General features: G+C 38.4%; 2 pseudogenes; both read right to left on the reverse strand.

Moving 5' to 3' along the window:
- Positions 1-307: 307 nt before the first annotated feature.
- Positions 308-1,923, reverse strand: LOC131659215 (pectinesterase QRT1-like; annotated as a pseudogene).
- A 694-nt stretch (positions 1,924-2,617) lies between these two features.
- Positions 2,618-21,794, reverse strand: LOC131659216 (probable pectinesterase/pectinesterase inhibitor 60; annotated as a pseudogene).
- Positions 21,795-22,728: the final 934 nt, after the last annotated feature.

Consider the following 22,728-nt stretch of genomic DNA (forward strand, 5'->3'; position numbering starts at 1 on the left):
ACACGCTTGGGTTAATTACTTGAAAATAAATTAAATAAAGGAAATTTCTTTATGCACCCATATATGGTGGAAAACACTCCTAATATTCCCAAAACACCATGAACCAGTTTTAGATATGCATATCCGAAATATGCTCTGAGTGATTCATTTTTTTCAAAACAATGATATCATTATTTTAAAACCTCCTATTATTCGACAAAATGTAATGGAAAATAAAAAATACGTAAACTAGAATAAAATACCGATATCGTGATATGGAAATACTTGTTCGGATGAGTGCATAATGTCAAAATATGGAAATCCAATATCACGAGTAGTTTGCTCTGCCATCCATAGTATCTTCCCATCCTTTAGGGAGAACAAGATTATCCATGAAGGTGTTAGAAAAGATAACCCTCGAGTATTCTCCCCATGGTCTCCCTAGATAAGCTTGGACACTTCCTTTTACGATGCTATTTTTAAATGAAAATCCGCTATCTAACGACGAAATTGAACGTTTCTGAGCTGTGATTGCGGTCACTTTGTTGGCTATGGAATTTAGAATGCAGCTCTGCATGCCAATTGAATTAAAATCTATCAACCCAAATGAATCGGGCGGGAATTTTTATGTTAATGTTATCTATTATTTTAAGGAACAACTCTTTTCTCTATAAATATTTTTCTAAGTGCACTTTCGAAATACACGAGATTTATTCAAAATTTAATAAATAAATGACAAAATTTAAGATTAGTATTTATATCTTAAACAAATTTGTAGAATGTTAAATGTATTCCTTCTTTTAGGCCATCATCATATTTTTGTTTAAGACCATCATCAAATCCATATTTCAATATAATAGTACTATAATGAACATTTCAATAACACTTTAGGAAAAATTAAACAAGAATAATACCTCGTAGAGAGACCTTCCAGAGCCAAAGATAAAATCAACGGAGCCCTGAATATAGCAATTATTGAAGTAGTGGATACCTTTGTGATCATATAGAGTATCTTGAAGTCCACTAAATGTGCAATTGTAAAATGCGGCTTTGTTTCCAGAAATGCGAAGTGCAACTGCCGGTTCTATCTCTGACTTAAAATATGATGCCGTATTCTATTTTGAAAAGCAATTTAATTACATGAGTAACTATTTTTATCATTTTTTATTGAACTTTGAAATTATAATTTTGTTACACCATCTTCTTTTTTTACAAAGTACTCCTTAACAGTAACTAAAACAAATCAACATGAAATATAATAGTATAGTAAATTTAAAAAACTAACATGAAATATGATAGTATAATATAATTTAAAAAACTATATGCATTGTTTGGATTAATGAGTTTAACTTAGTACCTCAAATTTAAGGTTGATGGCTATAAAATAATCCGCACTCACTGCAACAGTTGCACTATTATAAGTTTCCAAACTTTTGTCCATCATTTCCTATGGTACTTGAAGAATCATTCCATATAATTGTTGGAGGAATTATATCTCCTAAAAATGTTATGAAAGGATATGCTTTGGAGATCACAATTTTCTCCCTGAAACATCACAAGTCATATAATTCATGATAGCAATCAAACATCACAATATTTTAAACTATTTAACTAAATACTAAAATATTTAAAAGATAAAATGAAAAAAAAGTAATAAATTGAGTTATAGTGAGATTAGATTACAAATAAACACCGGTTGCAATGGATAAAATAACTCTTCTAGTATTTTGTGGTGGAATGCTATTGAGAGCTTCTGTAATAGTCAATAGTCGTAAAAGCAGCACCACCGTGTAGATCAACTCTTATTCTCATCTTGTTACTCTCAGCTTGTCTGTGTTTTAAATCAATACCTTGTTGATAGGTAGCACTCACATTCATGAAGAAACATATCAATATGCATGTAACTAGAACAAAGAGAGCTTGAAGCTTGGTTTCTGTAACCATGGTGAAAGAAGTTGTTGAAATATGATAAAGAGAGTAATGCTACGTTACATGTTAAATGTTTACCAACATGATTAACTTAAAAGTGGAAACAAAATTTGAAAAAGTCCCTAGTACCTCTCTTTGTTTTGTTTTATAAATTGATTTTCTCTTTTTGTTTAGTTTTCTATTATAACTAACATCCAATATTATATAGAAAGATGCCTATTGCTAATTAAGTTTTCACAATTTCTCCGTTTTTCGGATCAATAACGATAGAAAAAGGTAGTGTATTAAGGCGAAGTTTCAAAATGCATGCACAATTTGAAATTGTGTAATGAAAGGTGTTGTTTACCATGAGACTCCCAAATTGATTTGAAGTGTATTTGTTGTAGTGTTTATATACCAATCACACGCTTGGGTTAATTACTTGAAAATAAATTAAATAAAGGAAATTTCTTTATGCACCCATATATGGTGGAAAACACTCCTAATATTCCCAAAACACCATGAACCAGTTTTAGATATGCATATCCGAAATATGCTCTGAGTGATTCATTTTTTTCAAAACAATGATATCATTATTTTAAAACCTCCTATTATTCGACAAAATGTAATGGAAAATAAAAAATACGTAAACTAGAATAAAATACCGATATCGTGATATGGAAATACTTGTTCGGATGAGTGCATAATGTCAAAATATGGAAATCCAATATCACGAGTAGTTTGCTCTGCCATCCATAGTATCTTCCCATCCTTTAGGGAGAACAAGATTATCCATGAAGGTGTTAGAAAAGATAACCCTCGAGTATTCTCCCCATGGTCTCCCTAGATAAGCTTGGACACTTCCTTTTACGATGCTATTTTTAAATGAAAATCCGCTATCTAACGACGAAATTGAACGTTTCTGAGCTGTGATTGCGGTCACTTTGTTGGCTATGGAATTTAGAATGCAGCTCTGCATGCCAATTGAATTAAAATCTATCAACCCAAATGAATCGGGCGGGAATTTTTATGTTAATGTTATCTATTATTTTAAGGAACAACTCTTTTCTCTATAAATATTTTTCTAAGTGCACTTTCGAAATACACGAGATTTATTCAAAATTTAATAAATAAATGACAAAATTTAAGATTAGTATTTATATCTTAAACAAATTTGTAGAATGTTAAATGTATTCCTTCTTTTAGGCCATCATCATATTTTTGTTTAAGACCATCATCAAATCCATATTTCAATATAATAGTACTATAATGAACATTTCAATAACACTTCAGGAAAAATTAAACAAGAATAATACCTCGTAGAGAGACCTTCCAGAGCCAAAGATAAAATCAACGGAGCCCTGAATATAGCAATTATTGAAGTAGTGGATACCTTTGTGATCATATAGAGTATCTTGAAGTCCACTAAATGTGCAATTGTAAAATGCGGCTTTGTTTCCAGAAATGCGAAGTGCAACTGCCGGTTCTATCTCTGACTTAAAATATGATGCCGCATTCTATTTTGAAAAGCAATTTAATTACATGAGTAACTATTTTTATCATTTTTTATTGAACTTTGAAATTATAATTTTGTTACACCATCTTCTTTTTTTACAAAGTACTCCTTAACAGTAACTAAAACAAATTAACATGAAATATAATAGTATAGTAAATTTAAAAAACTAACATGAAATATGATAGTATAATATAATTTAAAAAACTATATGCATTGTTTGGATTAATGAGTTTAACTTAGTACCTCAAATTTAAGGTTGATGGCTATAAAATAATCCGCACTCACTGCAACAGTTGCACTATTAAAAGTTTCCAACTTTTGTCCATCATTTCCTATGGTACTTGAAGAATCATTCCATATAATTGTTGGAGGAATTATATCTCCTAAAAATGTTATGAAAGGATATGCTTTGGAGATCACAATTTTCTCCCTAAAACATCACAAGTCATATAATTCATGATAGCAATCAAACATCACAGTATTTTAAACTATTTAACTAAATTCTAAAATATTTAAAAGATAAAATGAAAAAAAAGTAATAAATTGAGTTATAGTGAGATTAGATTACAAATAAACACCGATTGCAATGGATAAAATAATTCTTACAGTATTTTGTGGTGGAATGCTATTGAGAGCTTCTGTAATAGTCAATAGTCGTAAAAGCAGCACCACCGTGTAGATCAACTCTTATTCTCATATTGTTACTCTCAGCTTGTCTTTGTTTTAAATCAATACCTTGTTGATAGGTAGCACTCACATTCATGAGAAACATATCAATATGCATGTAACTAGCACATAGAGAGCTTGAAGCTTGGTTTCTGTAACCATGGTGAAAGAAGTTGTTGAAATATGATAAAGAGAGTAATGCTACGTTACATGTTAAATGTTTACCAACATGATTAACTTAAAAGTGAAAACAAAATTTGAAAAAGTCCCTAGTACCTCTCTTTGTTTTGTTTTATAAATTGATTTTCTTTTTTTGTTTAGTTTTCTATTATAACTAACATCCAATATTATATAGAAAGATGCCTATTGCTAATTAAGTTTTCACAATTTCTCCGTTTTTCGGATCAATAACGATATAAAAAGGTAGTGTATTAAGGTGAAGTTTCAAAATGCATGCACAATTTGAAATTGTGTAATGGAAGGTGTTGTTTACCTTGAGACTCCCACATTCATTTGAAGTGTATTTGTTATAGTGTTTATATACCAATCACACGCTTGGGTTAATTACTTGGAAATAAATTAAATAAAGGCAGTTTCTTTATGCACCCATATATGGTGGAAAACACTCCTAATATTCCCAAAACACCATGAACCAGTTTTAGATATGCATATCCGAAATATGCTCTGAGTGATTCATTTTTTTCAAAACAATGATATCATTTGTTTAAAACCTCCTATTATTCGACTGTTAGCTGAAGATTTCGTTTGGGAAGAATATCTTTCGAAGTTTGAAATTCGAAGGAAGATGGTTACTGATGACCATCTGTTGGGATCAAAAATGGCTACTGATGGCCATGTTCGAAAGTGATGGTTTAAGTTGAACGGAGATAGATAGCACTGAAGCTAAATTCGAAAGGAATTGTCTTTGGGGACTTAAACGTTTTTTACGAAATATGCATGGTACTGACGCTTAGCATATTTTCGTGGTATTCTTGATTCTGATTACTTTGCCACGCGTCGAAAGAGGATTCAGGCGGGATGATTTGAATTTCGAAGTAATTTATGTAACCGCACGAAGACAGATGGCATCCCTGGATTTTCTGTGGGTAACATGGCATTAGATTAGTGTAGGACCGTTAGGGTCGAAATTAGTATAAATAAGGGTCTTAATGTTAGGATTTCGGGTGTTCATTTTGTACAAATCACTCACATATTGCTCAAGCATCAAGTGTTAAGAGAATGAGTTTCGCTGAGAAATGTACGTATGACACCAACATCATTTTAAATACCTTTGTATCTTTCGTTATTCAAGTATCTTTTGATATTATTGCATTTCGTTTACTTCCTACCATTTACATTCCTGCACTCTTTATTTTTGTTCTATTTAATTTCGAAGCATTTAAGTTTCTGTACTTTAAGATTCTTGCACTTTACAGTTTTGTCTTATATTTTATCTTTATTTCATTTTTCGTTGATGTTGTATTTACGTGTATAACAAAGTGATTGTTAATCTTTATTTCTTTGATTAAGCAGTTCTTATTTCGAGACAAGCCAACCATAGACATGATTCGAACTATCATGAATAACAGCCTTTTTGACTATGTCCTAGGATCAATCTAGTCGATCCTGCGAGTAACCAAATCATATTTATTATAGTTTGGAAGACTAGCGGTTGTTTACCGGAAATCACCGTAAACAAATTGGCACACCTGGTGGGACGGTGTCAAACAGATTTTTATTAATTGATTGCTTTGTTTTGTCTAGAAAATATCAAGACCTTGTATGAACCTTAGGAACGAAAAATTAACCAACAGTGCACAACCGATTCCTAAACGAAGGTACAACAAGAAAATGGTCAATGTGACCAGTGCAGGGGGAGATCAGGATCCCCCACAAGGGTCAGGAACAGTAGCGGCAAGTTCTTCACATGTTTCGACTTCTGCTCCAGAAACCCAGGCTATACCGGTTTCGACGGAATCTGATCCTATAGGTAATTCCCAGGCAATACCTGAAAATACTACAGGGACGACATGAACGCTCCCAGTTTCGAGTTCGAATGCTATCCCTTCATTAACAGGTACAAGCGAGATACCGCATTTCGCAACTAATACCACAAATCAGATGTTCACCCCAAGACCACCACCTGCCTCAGAGATATGGAGATCCCATTTCTAATACGGAATGCCACCTTCATACTTGACAGGATTAGGAGGAGCGGGGCCTACATACACTACAACTAACCCAACAGCGTTTTCGCCTAATGTTGGTTCGATAGGTCGAAGCGGGCAGAATACGGCTTTCTCTGCCCAAGTACCCCCTTTTACCACAAATAGTCAAGCAACATTTCGACAAGAAATGGATGCAAGTAACCATGATATGTTAGTAAATCTTGCTAAAGAATTGGGGTCCATTTTGAATCCTTAGCAACAAACATTGCTAGGACTAACCACGATAATGCGGAAACCTTCCAAAAAATATCATCTCAAATGAATCGAATGGCAGATTTTCTAGGAGTTCCACAAAATAGATGAAGGAACAACCAATCAACTTATCAGGAGGGGCAACCCATTCTAGAACAAGTTAGACCCCCAGTACCGCCACCTAGGCCAACATCAGTCGAACAAAATCGAGTCGAACAAAACCAAGTGATAGACTTAGAAGCTCGAAGTCAAACGACTAACGTTGGCCAACAAGCAGTTACCCAGCCACAACCTAATTTAGTGGTGGTAAGAAGAAACGAACATCCTGATGAAGTGGTGCATAGGGTTAGGAGAGACAATTTGGCAACAGAGAACAACCTCACTGCCATGATAGAAAGAATAATGGCTAACAACGGCCTTAATACTGGGCTTCGACGCCCAAACTATACATCCCCAATAGCAGAATATATTATGCAAACGGATATCTGACGGAAGCAGGGGATCTAGTAGGGAACGAAGACTTAAGGATTAAATACTTCCCTAGTTCGCTAACAAAGAATGCTTTTGTTTGGTTAACTACGTTGCCCCCAAATTCCATAGATGCATGGGCACACTTGGAGAGATTATTCCATGAACAATTCTACATGGGTCAAACCAAGATAAGATTGAAAGAATTGGCTAGCATCAAGAGGAAGTTCACGGAATCTATAGACGATTACTTAAATAGGTTCCGTTTGTTGAAATCAAGATGCTTCACGACTGTCCCAGAACATGAATTAGTTGAAATGGCTGCAGGTGGCCTAGATTATTCAATTCGAAAGAAACTAGATACTCAATATCTGAGAGATATGGCCCAATTGGCAGACGGGGTTCGACAGGTCGAACGGTTAAAAGCAGAAAAGGCCAGAGCAAGTAAGAGTTATAAGAAGGAGAGAGTAGCATACGTCGAAGCAGACGACGGTGATGGCAAACCTTTCGAAGATTCATACGACATGGAAGAGGTCGAAATAGATCTTGCTGAGTTAAAAGAAGCGCCACCTTATTCTTGCAAACTGCTTACCCCTTCTAATGGAAAGAATCCAGTAGAGAATGACAAAAGCGATAGATTTCCTATGAAAACTTATACATTTGATGTCACTAAATGTGACGAAATATTTGATTTATTAGTAAAATATGGCCAGATGATAGTACCTCCCAATTCAAAATTTCCTCCGTTAGAACAACGGAAGAAGCGAGGTTTTTGCAAATATCACGGTTTTTTAGGCCATAAAACTTCACAATGTTTTCTTTTCAGGAATCTAATTCAGAATGCTATCAAGGATGGACGTCTGAAATTCGCTGACAAAGCCAAGAACCTTATGAAGGTTGACGCAGACCCTTTGAATGTGGCTGACACTAACTTGTGTGAACCACTTGACGTCCACATGGTGGAAGTATCTGAAATCGATGTTGCCAAGTCGGAGATAATTTCAAGTGGAAAGCAGGCTACTGAAAGCCTAAATGCCAATTCGATCTTCAATACTGATGTTGAAGGATCCTTTGATGCTGAAATGACTGAAGATCTGAAAGGAAAAACAAGTGAGGCCACTGAAGACCTCACAGTAAAGCTTCAGCAGATACGAATTTCTGAGGTTCCTCCGGCAGGTGTTAACATGGTCAATGTTAGACGCTCTTTATCTGAAATAGAAGAACTAGAAAAATGGCTGATAAGGGAGAAATGAAACATTGAAATCCCGCCAAGGGGAAACAGTCTGAAGGATTATCTCTGGGATTGCCATGTGAAAAATGGTGGAAAAAGGCTGATGTGCCCAAGATGTTTAGTTATGACAAATTGAAGGGTTCAAGCAAATTTCGAGAGGGTCCTGCGAGAAAGAATGGAGCAACCTTGGAGAGGAGGAAACTTGCTGCTGAAAGTATACCCAAGGTCTGAAGAAAGCTTGGTTGGTTTCTTGGTCAGGTGTCACAACGACAACTCTGAAGTTGCACTGTGACCTAGATGTGGTGCAGTCTATGACGAACTGCTAGCAGGATCATTCGAAAGGGTGTATCTTTATATGGGTCGGGAGACTCAAGGACTTCATCCTAACTTGTATGGGTTCGACAACCGGACCCCATCAAGGAGGCCTGACAGCCCACACCCTAGAGCTCGAAGGGTCACATTCAAAGTTCCTGCAGACATACCCAGGGATAGATGGATGCAAGCTGGTACCAGAACCAACAAATGGCGAAGTTGGGACCAAGGAGGAAGAACTGCAATGGCATATAGGAAGCAATTCCAGACTTTCAATCAAGAGATGTACAGGTTGGAAAACTAAAAAGGCAAAAATCCTATGTCCAGATCCCAATGGAGAAGGCACCAGAGGATGAAGAAAGCCCAAAGGGAATACAAACCAAGGGATACTAGAGAATCAAGTAGCAATCAGATCCCAATGCAGGGGGCAAGGACAAGTAAACCTCTAGTGGAACGTAAGATGTTCGATTCTGAAAATGAGAAAGAAGAAGAAAAGATGCATTCCAGCCCTTGGAAGGAAGACGATAGGCTGACGAATGACTTCGACTCAGACGGAGTATCGTCTATAAATCTCAATTGCAATGTTGTGTCAGTACTCCCTCATGAGTATAACCAAGAAACACAAGTCGAAGATTGTGAGGAAGCTGATGAGGAAGAGATGGCAAGACACAGACCTGTGTGTTACTATGTGCTGAACAATGGGGCAGTCGAAGAGCAGAACGCTTTCTACGAAAGGCCTGATGAAGGTATGAGGAATCATTTGAAACCAATCTACATAAGAGCCAAGATTGAGAATGTTGGCATTAACAAAGTCTTAGTGGATGGGGGAGCAGCAGTGAACCTAATGCCCCAGTATATGCTGAAGAGAATTGGTATGTTCGATACTGATATAAGACCACATAATATTGTTCTGTCCAACTATGAAGGCAAGATAGGGCAAACTTTAGGAGTAATTCAAGTGAATTTAACTGTGGGTTCCGTCACCAGGCCAACGATGTTCATGGTGATACCAGCAAAAGCTAATTACAATCTTTTGCTTGGAAGAGAGTGGATCCATGGAGTGGCGGCTGTGCCTTCGACGATGCATCAAAGACTAACCATTTGGAGAGAGGATGGCATAGTAGAGAACATCGAAGGATATCAAAGTTACTACATGGCTAAAGTCAATCAGGTCAATAAAACTAGTTTCGACAGGAATCTGGCGAACATAGGACCTTGTCATGCTGCTGAAGACATATACACTCCAAACAGAAATGCTTTGTACTATTTGTCTTTACATCCTAATGGATTCCAATGGAATAGAGAGATAATGGATGGTCCAGAAGATATCCCACCAACGGAGCATTCACCAACAATACGGCCAACAGGCTGGGACGATGACGTTGATCATGTCTGAAGCATCCTTTTTCGAAAAGATTTCGGCTTATATAGCCGAGAATAAAAGAAACACAGCTCTCGAAGCCGAGTTATCACACATGACAATAAGTACGGTTCAAAGAGAAGCAGAAACGAGGGATTCTGGAAGACATCCTACCCCCCAATCCCTCGAAGATCCAGTTCAAGCCAAAGAGATCTCAGGGGAAGAGATAAGTTAAAGACTGGATGCAATCTACGACGAAGAGCCTTTGGGATTCGAGAAAGACCCAATGGGGGCAAATATCAAAATGTTAGCCCAAGATCCACTCGAAGAAGTAAATCTCGGAGATGGAGATCAGAAGAGGGTAACATACATCAGTGCAAAACTGGCGCCAACGCTGAAAGCAAAAGTCATTGCATTGTTGAAGGAGAACAAAGATTGCTTTGCATGGGACTACGACGAGATGCCTGGTTTGGGGCGAGATTTGGTCGAATTAAAGCTGCCCATAAAGGAAGGAAAAAAGCCCATCAAGCAAACTCCTAGGAGGTTCGCACCAGAAATTCATTCGAAGATTAAAGCAGAGGTCGAAAGACTTCTAAGATGCAAGTTCATCAGAACCACGAGGTATGTTGAATGGATTGCTAATATTGTATCGGTTATTAAAAAGAACGGTTCATTAAGAGTATGTATAGATTTTCGTGATCTTAATGCAGCAACGCCTAAAGATGAATATCCCATGCCTGTGGCAGAAATGTTAGTGGATTCAGCCGCAGGCTTCGAGTATCTAAGCATGTTGGATGGATATTCTGGGTATAACCAAATCTTCATTGCAGAAGAAGATGTGTCTAAAACAGCTTTTCGCTTCCCAGGGGCCATAGGCACCTATGAATGGGTTGTAATGCCTTTTGGTCTAAAAAATGCTGGGGCAACTTATCAAAGAGCAATGAATTCTATATTCCACGATTTTATAGAAACTTTCATGCAAGTATACATAGATGACATTGTGGTGAAATCTGTTTCGGATAACAGTCATCTTGACCATCTGAGCCAATCGTTCGAAAGAATGAGAAAACATGGCTTGAAGATGAACCCCCTTAAATGTGCTTTCTTTGTGCAGGCTGGAGATTTCTTGGGTTTCGTGGTCCACAAAAAGGGAATAGAAATTGATCAAAATAAAACAAAGGCTATTATGGAAACGAAGCCTCCATCCACGAAGAAAAAATTACAGTCTTTACTGGGGAAGATAAAATTCTTGAGAAGATTCATTTCCAACTTCAGTGGACGCACACAAGCATTCTCTCCCCTACTTCGAATGAAGCAAGGAAAGTTCGAATGGAGTGCTGAACATCAAGAAGCTTTCGAGAAGATAAAGCAATACTTGATGCATCCACCAATCTTATCTCCCCCAAATGGGAAGAAACACATGCGCCTGTATATTTCAGCGTCAGATAATACAATAGGTAGCATGTTAGCTCAAGAAGATGATATTGGCATCGAAAGAGCCATTTATTACTTAAGTAGAGTACTCAATGATGCAGAGACTAGGTATAGTGCAATAGAAAAACTCTGACTTTGTCTATATTTCTCTTGTATCAAACTAAAATATTATATAAAGCCAGTTGATGTTTATGTTTCGTCTCATTGTGATGTGATTAAACACATGCTATCAAAGCCTATATTGCATAGTCGAATTGGCAAATAGGCATTGGCCCTTACTGAGTACTCTTTGATATTTCAACCCCTTAAAGCAATGAAAGGTCAAATCGTGTCAGATTTCATTGTTGACCATGCAGTGGTTGAAAGCCCTCAACAATACGTAGAATTGAAGCCTTGGAAGCTGTACTTCGATGGTTCAAACCATAAAGAAGGAACTGGCGTTGGAATACTAATAATTTCTCCTGATGGAATTCCATCAAAGCTCAAGTATAAGATCGAAGGTCCCTTATGCTCCAACAACGAAGCTGAATACGAAGCACTGATTGCTGGACTTGAGGCTTTGTTAGAATTGGGGGCAACCATAGTCGAAATTAAAGGAGACTCTGAACTAGTGATTAAGCAGTTGAAGAAAGAATACAAGCGTATCAAAGAAAATTTGATCATGTATTTTGTCATAGCAAATAGGCTGCTCAAAAAATTCGAGTACGTGGATCTAAACCACGTTTCCAGGTTGAAAAATCAAGAAGCGAATGATTTGGCATAGTTAGCTTCAGGGTACAGGGTGTCAAAAGAGAAACTAGAAGAACTGATCGAAGTAAGAGGCAAGGCGATGGCTACCAGGCTCTCCCCAAGTGACTTGGAGAACTCACAATTAGGTTTTGCCAACAAACAAGAGTTTGAAGTTTTGAATGTAGACTCCTTGGCAGACACAGACTGGAGAAGTCCAATTGTGAATTATTTGAAAGATCCTTCGACAGACACGGATAGAAAGGTAAAATATCGAGCCTTGTCATACTTCTTAATGGGAAATGAATTGTTTAAGAAAAACCCCGGAAGGAGTTTTATTAAAGTGTCTGGGCGAAGCAGAAGCGTATTTGGCTCTTTCAAATGTGCATAGCGGTGCATGTGGTGCACACCAGGCAGGGCACAAAATGAAATGGCTTTTATTTCGTTATGGAATGTATTGGCCCTCTATGTTGAAAGATTGCATAGAGTTTTCAAAAGGTTGTCAAGAATGTCAAGAGCATGCAGGTATTCAACATGCCCCTGCAAATGAGTTAAGTTCAATAATAAAACTATGGCCTTTCAGGGGTTGGGCATTAGACTTAATTGGAGAAATTCACCCCAAGTCTTCTAGAGGTCAAAGGTACATTTTGGTAGGAATAGACTACTTCACAAAATGGGTCGAAGCGATACCACTTGCGAATGTGGATCAGGAGGCTGTGATTGAGTTTATTCAAAAACACATCATATACAGATTCGGAATCCCAGAAAGTATAACCACAGATCAAGGATCAGTGTTCACTGGGCGAAAGATGCAAGACTTCGCCAAAGAAATGGGGTTCAAATTATTTACCTCTACACCTTACTATGCTCAGGCAAATGGACAAGTCGAAGCAGCAAATAAAATAATAATTGGTCTCATAAAGAAACATGTAGGGAGAAGGCCCAAGAACTGGCATAAGACTTTGGACCAAGCACTTTGGGCTTGTCGAACATCTCCAAAAGAAGCTACAAACACAACGCCTTTCCAACTGACGTTTGGACATGATGCAGTACTCCCAGTCGAAATATACTTGCAATCAGTCAGAATCCAAAGGCAAGCAGAAATTCCTCCAAACACTTACTGGGAATTGATGATGAATGAATTAGTAGATTTGGACGAAGACAGACTTCGAGCATTGGAGATGATAAAAAGATAAAAAGAAAGAGTGTCCAGGGCATACAATAAAAAGGTGAAAGGTAAAACGTTTATTAGTAATGACTTAGTTTGGAAAGCTATTTTACCTATAGATCGAAAGAATCAAGCGTTAGGTAAATGGTCCCCACATTGGGAAGGCCCTTTTCGAATCTTGAAAGTGTTCTCAAATAACGCTTATGAAATAGAAGAATTGGCAGAAGATCGCAGGATTTTAAGGGTAAATGGGAAGTATCTGAAAAGATACAAACCAAGCATGCATGAAGTAAAGATTCTTGCAAAAACGTAGATATTCGAAGTACGTTGCGTAGGCCAAAATGGTGGAACTAACACCAAAATGGCTGTATGTTCAAACAAACATGCATGGTAAGTACAGTAAGAAGACCAAAGAAACGTCAAAATATTTTTTCATTAATACCAAAGGAGTACATGCGTTACAGAGAAGTTGTTTCCCAAAAAACATTGAAGATTACAAAATGCAAAACATAAAGCCTAAAACAACCCAACTCCTAGTTGATCCTTTGATCTAAACCCTCTAGAGACAGTAGGGGCAAGCTTTCCGCCTCGAACATGTCCAAAGATCCCGATCTGCGCATCCTTCTCACTATCCCTTTTTTAAGGAACATGTAAGATAGGAGTCTTCCATATGGAAGGCATGTTACTACGCCTTGTCGAGCAGCAGCCATGGAAAATGCTTCAACAAGTCCTTTGAAGATCATCAGAGGAAAGTTGATTTTCTTCCCACGGAGGGCACAGAGTATAAACTCTAAATCCTCCACCATGATGCTATTTTGATCATGGTTTCATGGACGAAAGTTGCCCACGAGTAGTTGATGCCAAACCCTGATGACCTTGGCGCTGAAAGGATCATTGTCCATGAGAGTCCTCAACATAAGATGGGTGGTCATGTTGAAGGTATTGTCATCAAAAGTTTCTCCAGAGTTATTGCATCTCAGCAGGTTGGAGATGGTGGAGGGAGTGATAGTGATATGGGCCCTTCGAACCTCAAAAACGATAGTGGTTCTGCCTTCCGGATCTATGCGCAGAGACGCAAACATCCAAAAGTCCGCTAGCGTATTGGGGTAAACAGATCCCTCCAGCATTTCATAGTAAAACTCAAGATCTTGGTTAGCAAAGAGAGCGCTAAGACTTATGAAGTTTTCATCAAGCTCTTCTTCAGAAAGTTTGAATTCTTTCTTGATGCAAGCCCTGATGTTAGCATGAGTTAGGGGTAGTGCCATTTGGAGAAGAAGAGTTGGAAAAGGTTTTGTCTGATTCTGTGTTTGAGAGAATGCAAGGAGGAACGAAGTTTTGGGGCAAAGAGTTTGAAGAAAGTGTGAAGGAAGAAGTGGAATGCCAACCCTTTATATAGAATAAGTTAGCAGTAGAGGAACGGTTTGTTTTAATGATTGATTGGACTGCATTTGGTATTCCAAAGAGAAGTTATGGCTTCCGCCGTTTCCCGCCCTTGGAAGTTGAAATATAATCATGATGAGAACTGATGCACGCACGTCTCAAATATACGTTTTGGAAAAGGTGACGTCAGCTTTCAATGATGGTTACGGCTAAGGGTAGTAGAAACATCAAGTCTAGGCTCAAAGGGCTGCGAAGGATAATCATGTCACGTGGTTACATTTATTAAAATTACTGTGACAGTGGAAAAAGTATATTTTGGCAAGTTTTAGAGAATTGCTAAGATATTATTTATGATAATTGCAAAATAAAATATGTGGGGAGATTGAAAGATAAAGTTGCACATATATATATATATATTCTTGTAGAAATTTGATTACAGAACAAGATAAGTACGCAGCACAAAAAGAGTACAAGGTTCAAAGCAACTAATTAAAATCTTTGGGAAGGTTATCTTTTATCTTCGAGTACTGGATCTCCCATAAGGACATATGACGTTCGATCAATGCCTGTTGTCTTTTCAGTTCTTCGATCTCTGGCACTAGCTGTTGTGCCGTCTCGAAGTGTCGAATCCCTGACTGCGCCACTTCAGTTAATTCATCTTGATTGGTTTTTTGGATTTCTACCTGACGAGACTGGGCACCCTTTATCTTCCCTTTGAGTTGCTCAATTTCTTTCTTCCAGGCTTTGATATTTGTCTCACACTCTTCATATTCCCGTTGGTTCTTCGAACGCTCGAGATTAAGGGTTTCAACATTCTTCGTTGCATCGTTAGCAGCTTCCCATGAAGAACTGTGAGAAGTCATTTTTGCTGTGAGCTGTCCGTCAATATCCCGTTTTCGAAGGAGATTAGATTGGAGTTGCTCAATCAGAGAACTCAATAAGACAATTACTTTTGAGATTTCCACAGGAACAAGAAGTAAATCCACTTTCTTCAGAAGGTTGTTTAGACCATAATATTTGGTGGAATCCTTGCTGAGAGCTTCGACGAGGTTGGTTTCAAAGAACTTCTCTCTTATCTGACGAAGGAGTTTAGGAATATCATCCTTGTCACCAGCACCTGCCAAGATAGTCGAAGAAGTTCCAAGAGACGAAGCGCTATCGATACTCATCATGGTCTTGAGGAAGCTCACAGGATCAGTCTTCTTGAGTTGCTCTAGTTTTGAGGGAGTAGGCACCGTAGGAGCTTGCTTCGAAGTAGTCACAGGACTGACCGTAGTTCCAAGGTTCGAAATTTCATTAGAACCAGGTGTAGCCAGTTTGGAAGTTTCTTCTGCAACATCTTGTTCAGATATAGTGTCTTCGCTGCCAGTTGGTTGTCCAGCTGCGTTACCACTATTCGAACATTGCGGATTTTCCTCCATAGTTTCATCTTGATGAGTGGGTGGAGACTCGTCATTTGAATGGCTTTCTTCAGCAGACGCAGTCGGATTGATGGTTGCAAGAGGTTGATTGTCTTCGAGAACAGGAGAAAGCACATGAGATTCGTGTTGAGAGACACCTGTGATGGGCAGTCAAGATCGATTAAAACGGAAAGGCAGAAAACTCATCATTCATTCGAAAGAGCAGACATTTACCTCGAAGTTTGTCAAGGTCAATGTGTAAACTTGAGGCTTTGAGATCAGAAGTAGCGGTACCAGCATCATCCTACAATTACAAGGTAAAAATGTGAGCTTAATCATTAGAATTAGAATGTAAAGAAATGATTAAAGGATGAAACCCAAAATACCTTGGTCGGAATGTTATCTGGACTGGAGTTATGACTCTCCATAATGGGGATAGTGTTAGCGGCCTTCAAGGGTGAGTCCTCGGAAGACACCTTGTCACTCGAAGAGGTGAGCTTCGAAGTCCCAGATCCCTTTCCTTTGGCTGAAGGGGTAGCATCTTTTTGCTTTTTCTTTATCGTTTGTCTGGTGCGAGGAGGAGATTTATCTTCATCGTCTGAGTCGGCTGTTGGAGGAGTTTTTCGTTTCGAATGCGCAGGAGGCTTCGAACTCTGAAGTGCATATTAAAACCAAGTGAGTGACATTCATTAAATTTTACAGGCTAAAATATAAGGTATCCATGTACCGTAGGTTTTTTGCTAGTGGTGACAGAATCACTCCCACTCGCCTTGGTATTCCTCGAAGCCCCAGAGCCCTTTTGTACAGGGGCCTCCTTGATTTGTCTCTTTCGAGCAACAGCTGCGAACAAAATATCAATCAGTATTTCAATGAAAAAAAGGGGGAATTAGTCGAAGGATTATCTAAACCCCAACCTTCAGGCTTTGGAGTCAAAACGCGAACATGCTCAATATCTATATGAAGATGTCCTTTGAAAGTATCCAAGGTATGCTTAGTCGGGACCACTCGTTCAGCGCATTTTTTAGTTTGTTCTTGAAGAATTTTCATAGGATTTCCACACACAAACAAGTCTGGAAAAGGAGGACTTAAAGCCACACCAAAATCAGCACTTGGCAGTGGAGGAAATTTTGGAGGATTAAGTTTGAAAGCCACTTCATAACGCAGTTCTGGTCGAACAGACGGGGGCAGTTTCAACTTATCCAGTTTAGCAGAAAACTTTTCACGTAAAGTAACCGCAGCCTCGCGAACGGTCCGACTAAGGTCATCAGGCCTATAGATAGTTTCAAAGAACTTTTGAAATGCTTGAATTTCTTTAATATGAGTCGAAGTACCTTTCTGGAAATTCTCCTGCACATCAGCAAAAGCTGCAGTTAGTTCCCGAGTAAGGCTGTCAGCATCAAAGATTTGCGTAGAATAATATTTTGTCCACCATTGATGAAAATCTATAGTGGAATAAAAAGCAGGCTCGAAGGAAATAGGAGACAAAGTGGTGATGCCAACATATCGGGAGATTTTTTATTCATATTTATCTTCTGTTAGATGCGAAGTGTGTAGACACATGTGATTCCTTTTGTCATATAAACACTTCGGTTTGAGTTGAACCAGCCCAAATCATCTTGAAACCAGATTCGGTTGATAGCAGAGGAGACAGAAATGACTTTTTGGAGATCGAAGTCGGTGATATAATAGCTTTGGGGTGAGGAAAGCCTCCCAGATGGTCATAGATTCAGCTTGTTGATCAGGAGAAGTGGCTGGAAATTCTCGAGTAAACCATTCGGGACCCACCTTACGTTGTACGAATGGAGCCATCGAAGGAGTGAATTGATGACGTTCAGCGAACATCATCATGAATGCCAGGAAAGTTTCACAAAGTTTGCCACTTTCTTCCTTTGGAGTTAGGTAAGCCAACCTGGTTCCTTCTACTGTTCGATCCTTTATGGTTTCACTTTCTTCATCAACGACATTTTTATATGAGAGGTGAGCCTCGAAAGTGGCATTAAGCCATAGTTGCAACAGCCAAAAAGGACCAGCGAAAAGAATAGACCCTGTTGTGTAGTTCTTAACAAGGTCCGTTGCCTCACCAAGATTCTCATAAAGAAATCCTAGGATTAACTGGCCTAGGTTTAACTTTATCCCAGCATTTAGCTGGTTAGCCATGCAAAGATATCTTTTTGCTACTTGTATGGACCTAGAGCAAAAGACACACCTCGAGAGCCAAAGTGCTAGAAACGCTATGTGTTCTTCGTCAGAAACGTTTGGGTCCGTTTCATTATGGTATTGTTGAATGAAGGAGTATAGGTGACTGTGGCTTCGTTAAAATTAATGGTGTCAGTATCCATGAAATTAGGGTCGAAGGTTTCCCCAGTTGGTCGAAGCCCTGTAATGGCAGCTACATCGAAGAGGGTGGGGGTAACCATCCCGCATGGAAGGTGAAAAGCATTGTGAGAAGCATCCCAGAAGTAAACTGACGCTACTAACATGGTTTGGTTATATTCTAAACCTGTTTTGGATAATTGGATTAAATCGTAAATCCCTAGTTGTTTCCAGAAAGGCGCTTTTTGCTTTTCTACCTTCGTTAGCCAAGCATAATACAGGTCAGGATCCTTTGCTAACGGGATTGACCTAAAGACTTTCACAAAATTGGTTACATAGTTTAACCTAATCTTTTCTAAGGCCAAAGGAGTTTCAATTGAGGTCTCTGTTAGGTTATCAGGGTTTGCTGAGACTGGGTGGCCTTCATCGTCTATCTTATTCTTACTAACTAAAGGCCTAGTCTTGTAATAAGCAGGAAAGAATTTATTCAAAGCGGAGTTATTTTCTCCTGGTAAAGGACCCATGAAGGCATGAGTTTTTCCAGAAAGTTCAAAGGGAATGATTACTTGAGAAGCATAGATGGCGCGCGCCTCTGCAGTATTTGGATTTGGTATGTGTTCTTGATCCCCTGTCTTCATAGGATTTTGAAGTTTTAGAACAGGTTGAAGAACATTTGAAGAAGACGCCATGGGTAAATTTGATTTGGGAAATAGGTTTGAACGTAACTGAAGATGTTCTTTTCTGTGAAGAGAATGAAGAGATAGAAGTGAAAGTTATATGAAGGTGGAAGTTCAAGTATTTAAAGGTTTAACGGAAACCCTTTCAAATCTTTTGGGTAAAAGCCAAGAGACACACGGAAGGCGTTAATTTAATCCAACGGCGGTCGAATAATTATTAGATTTACTCCTAGTATATAGGAGTAATGATCATGAAGTAAGACCAGAACGTGGGAATGTAAGTTATGAGAAGACATCTTTGAAAATGACAAGACGTTTTGGAAACAGAGTCATAAATGATTATGACGTCAGTCAATAGTCTTGGAACTCTAAAACGAAATCTTATTATAACAAGAAACGCCTATTTCTCTTGTTTTCGAAATAGGCATTTATTGGGGGCAATTTGTTAGCTGGAGATTTCGTTTGGGAAGAATATCTTTCGAAGTTTGAAATTCGAAGGAAGATGGTTATTGATGACCATCTGTTGGGATCAAAAATGGCTACTGATGGCCATGTTCAAAAGTGATGGTTTAAGTTGAACGGAGACAGATAACACTGAAGCTAAATTCGAAAGGAATTATCTTTGGGGACTTAAACGTTTTTTACGAAATATGCATGATACTGACGCTTAGCATATTTTCGTGGTATTCTTGATTCTGATTACTTTGCCACGCGTCGAAAGAGGATTCAGGCGGGATGATTTGAATTTTGAAGTAATTTATGTAACCGCACGAAGACAGATGGCATCCCTGGATTTTCTGTGGGTAACGTGGCATTAGATTAGTGTAGGACCGTTAGGGTCGAAATTAGTATAAATAAGGGTCTTAATGTTAGGATTCCGGGTGTTCATTTTGTACAAATCACTCACATATTGCTCAAGTATCAAGTGTTAAGAGAACGAGTTTCGCTGAGAAATGTACGTATGACACCAACATCATTTTAAATACCTTTGTATCTTTCGTTATTCAAGTATCTTTTGATATTATTGCATTTCGTTTACTTCCTGCCATTTACATTCCTGCACTCTTTATTTTCGTTCTATTTAATTTCGAAGCATTTAAGTTTATGTACTTTAAGATTCTTGCACTTTACAGTTTTGTCTTATATTTTATCTTTATTTCATCTTTCGCTGATGTTGTATTTACGTGTATAACAAAGTGAGTGTTAATCTTTATTTCTTTGATTAAGCATTTCTTATTTCGAGACAAGCCAACCATAGACATGATTTGAACTATCATGAATAACAACCTTTTTGACTATGTCCTAGGATCAATCTAGTCGATCCTGCGAGTAACCAAATCATATTTATTATAGTTTGGAAGACTAGCGGTTGTTTACCGGAAATCACCGTAAACATCGACAAAATGTAATGGAAAATAAAAAATACGTAAACTAGAATAAAATACCGATATCGTAATATGGAAATACTTGTTCGGATGAGTGCATAATGACAAAATATGGAAATCCGGTATCACGAGTAGTTTGCTCTGCCATCCTGTTGGCTGGAGATTTCGATTGAAGAAAGTATTCTTTGAAGAATTAGAGTTCGAAGAAAGATGGCTTCTGATGGCCATTCTTGAGAAATGAATGGCTACTGATGGCCATGTTTGAGGATGTTGTTTAAGTTAAAGTAAAGATAATGGAAATTGGAGTTGGTTCGAAGTAAATTGTCTTTAAGACTTAAGCGTTTTTAGGAAATACGAAGGGTACTGAAGCTTGGCGTGTTTTCGTAGCATTCTCGGTTTTGATCACCTTGCCACGTATCGAAAGAGAATTCAAGCGGGAGGATTTGAATTTCGAAATAGTCTGTGTAACCGAACAAGGACAGATGGCGCCGTATGCATGTGAGCAACGTGGCATTTCGTTAGTGTAGGACCGTTAGGCTCGAAATTAGTATAAATAAGGATCTTAATATCAGGATCCAGTGTGTTCATTTTGTACAAATCACTCACAAATCACTCAAGTACCAAGTGTTAAGAGAACGAGTTCGCTGAGAAATGTAAGTATGACACCACCAATTTAAATACATTTGTATTCATCTTTATGCAAGTATCTTTCCAGTATCTTCTATATTTCTTTACATTTTAGCCATTTACATTCTTGCATTTTTATCTTTTGTTTGTTTACTTCGAAGTATTTACATTCTGCAATTTACATTCCTGTACTTTAAGTTTCTTGCAAGTTTATCTTTGTTTCATCTTTCGCCTAAGTTGTATTTACGTATATAACAAGGCAATTATCAGTCTTTACATTTTGTTTATTTATTTCTTATTTCGAAGCCAAACAACTGACAGAATATGAATCAAATTATCACAAAAGACAAGCTTTTTGACTATGTCCTTGGATCAATCTAGTCGATCCTGCGAGTAACCAGAGTATATTTTTTATAGTTTGGAAGACTAGCGGTTGTTTACCGGAAATCACCGTAAACAAATTGGCACACCTGGTGGGACCGTGTCAAATAGATTGTCATTAATTTGTTGCTTTATTTTGTCTAGAATATATCAAGACCTTGTATGAACCTTAGGAACGGTAAATTAACCAACAGTGCGGCACCGATTCCTAAATGAAGGTACAACAAGAAAATGGTCAATTCGACCAGTGGAAGGGGAGATCAAGATCCCCCACAAGGGTCAGGAACAGTAGCAGCAAATACTACACATGTTTCGACATCTACATCACAAGAACAGGAAATACCCGTTTCGGGAGGATCTGCGGCTGCAGTTAGTTCCCAAGCCATGCCCGAAAACACATCAGGGCCAACAGGAACAATCCCAATTTCCGGTTCGACCACCATGCCTCAGGTAACAGGCACAAACGAGATGCTTCATTTCTCGACAAGTCAAGTACATTCTCCAAGGCCATTCTCATTTGCATTCGATGGGTGGAGGCCCGGAAACCCTTATGGAATGTCGTATTCTTATATGGCAGGACCTACATATAGTGCACCTAATGCCACGACATTTTCGCCTAATACGGGTTCGGTAGGTCGAAGTGCACAAAATGCAGGCACATCGAGCCAGATGCCTCTCTTAACTACCAACAGTCAAGCAGCGTTTAGGCAAGAAATGAACGCAAGTAACCAGGATATGATAGGTGCTCTTGCCAAAGAAATAGGGTCACTCTTTACCCCATTAGTAGCAAACATGACCAGGACTAACCGGGACAATGTAGAAACCTTCCAAAAAATATCATCACAAATAAATCGAATGGCAGATTTTATGGGAGTTCCACAAACTAGGCGAAGAAATAACCAACCCCCTTATCGAGAGGGTGAACCGGTATTGGAGCCTGTTCAAGATACGGTTCCTCCGCCTAGGCCGACACCCAGTGATGCAGTTCCCCCACCTAGACCACCACCAGTTGGAAGAAACCAAGTGATAGATCTGGAGAATCCAAGTCGAAGGACCGACTTTGGTCAACAAGAGACCATCGAAGAATGTCCCAGATTGAGGGTAGTTTGTAGGAACGAACATCCAGATGAAGTAGTCCACAGGGTTAGGAGAGAAAATATGGCAATAGAGAATAATTTAACTGCCATGATAGAGAGAATTATGGCCAATAATGGCCTTAATACTGGACTTCGACGTCCAAACTACACATCCCCTATAGCAGAATATATTTTGCAAACGGAATTACCGAGAGGTACCAAGGTGCCTAAATTCACAAAGTTTTCAGGGGACACTAGTGAATCGACCGTAGAACACATAGCCAGGTATTTGACATAAGCC

The sequence above is a fragment of the Vicia villosa genome, linkage group LG3, assembly GCF_029867415.1.
Source record: "Vicia villosa cultivar HV-30 ecotype Madison, WI linkage group LG3, Vvil1.0, whole genome shotgun sequence".
Lineage (NCBI taxonomy): Eukaryota > Viridiplantae > Streptophyta > Magnoliopsida > Fabales > Fabaceae > Vicia > Vicia villosa.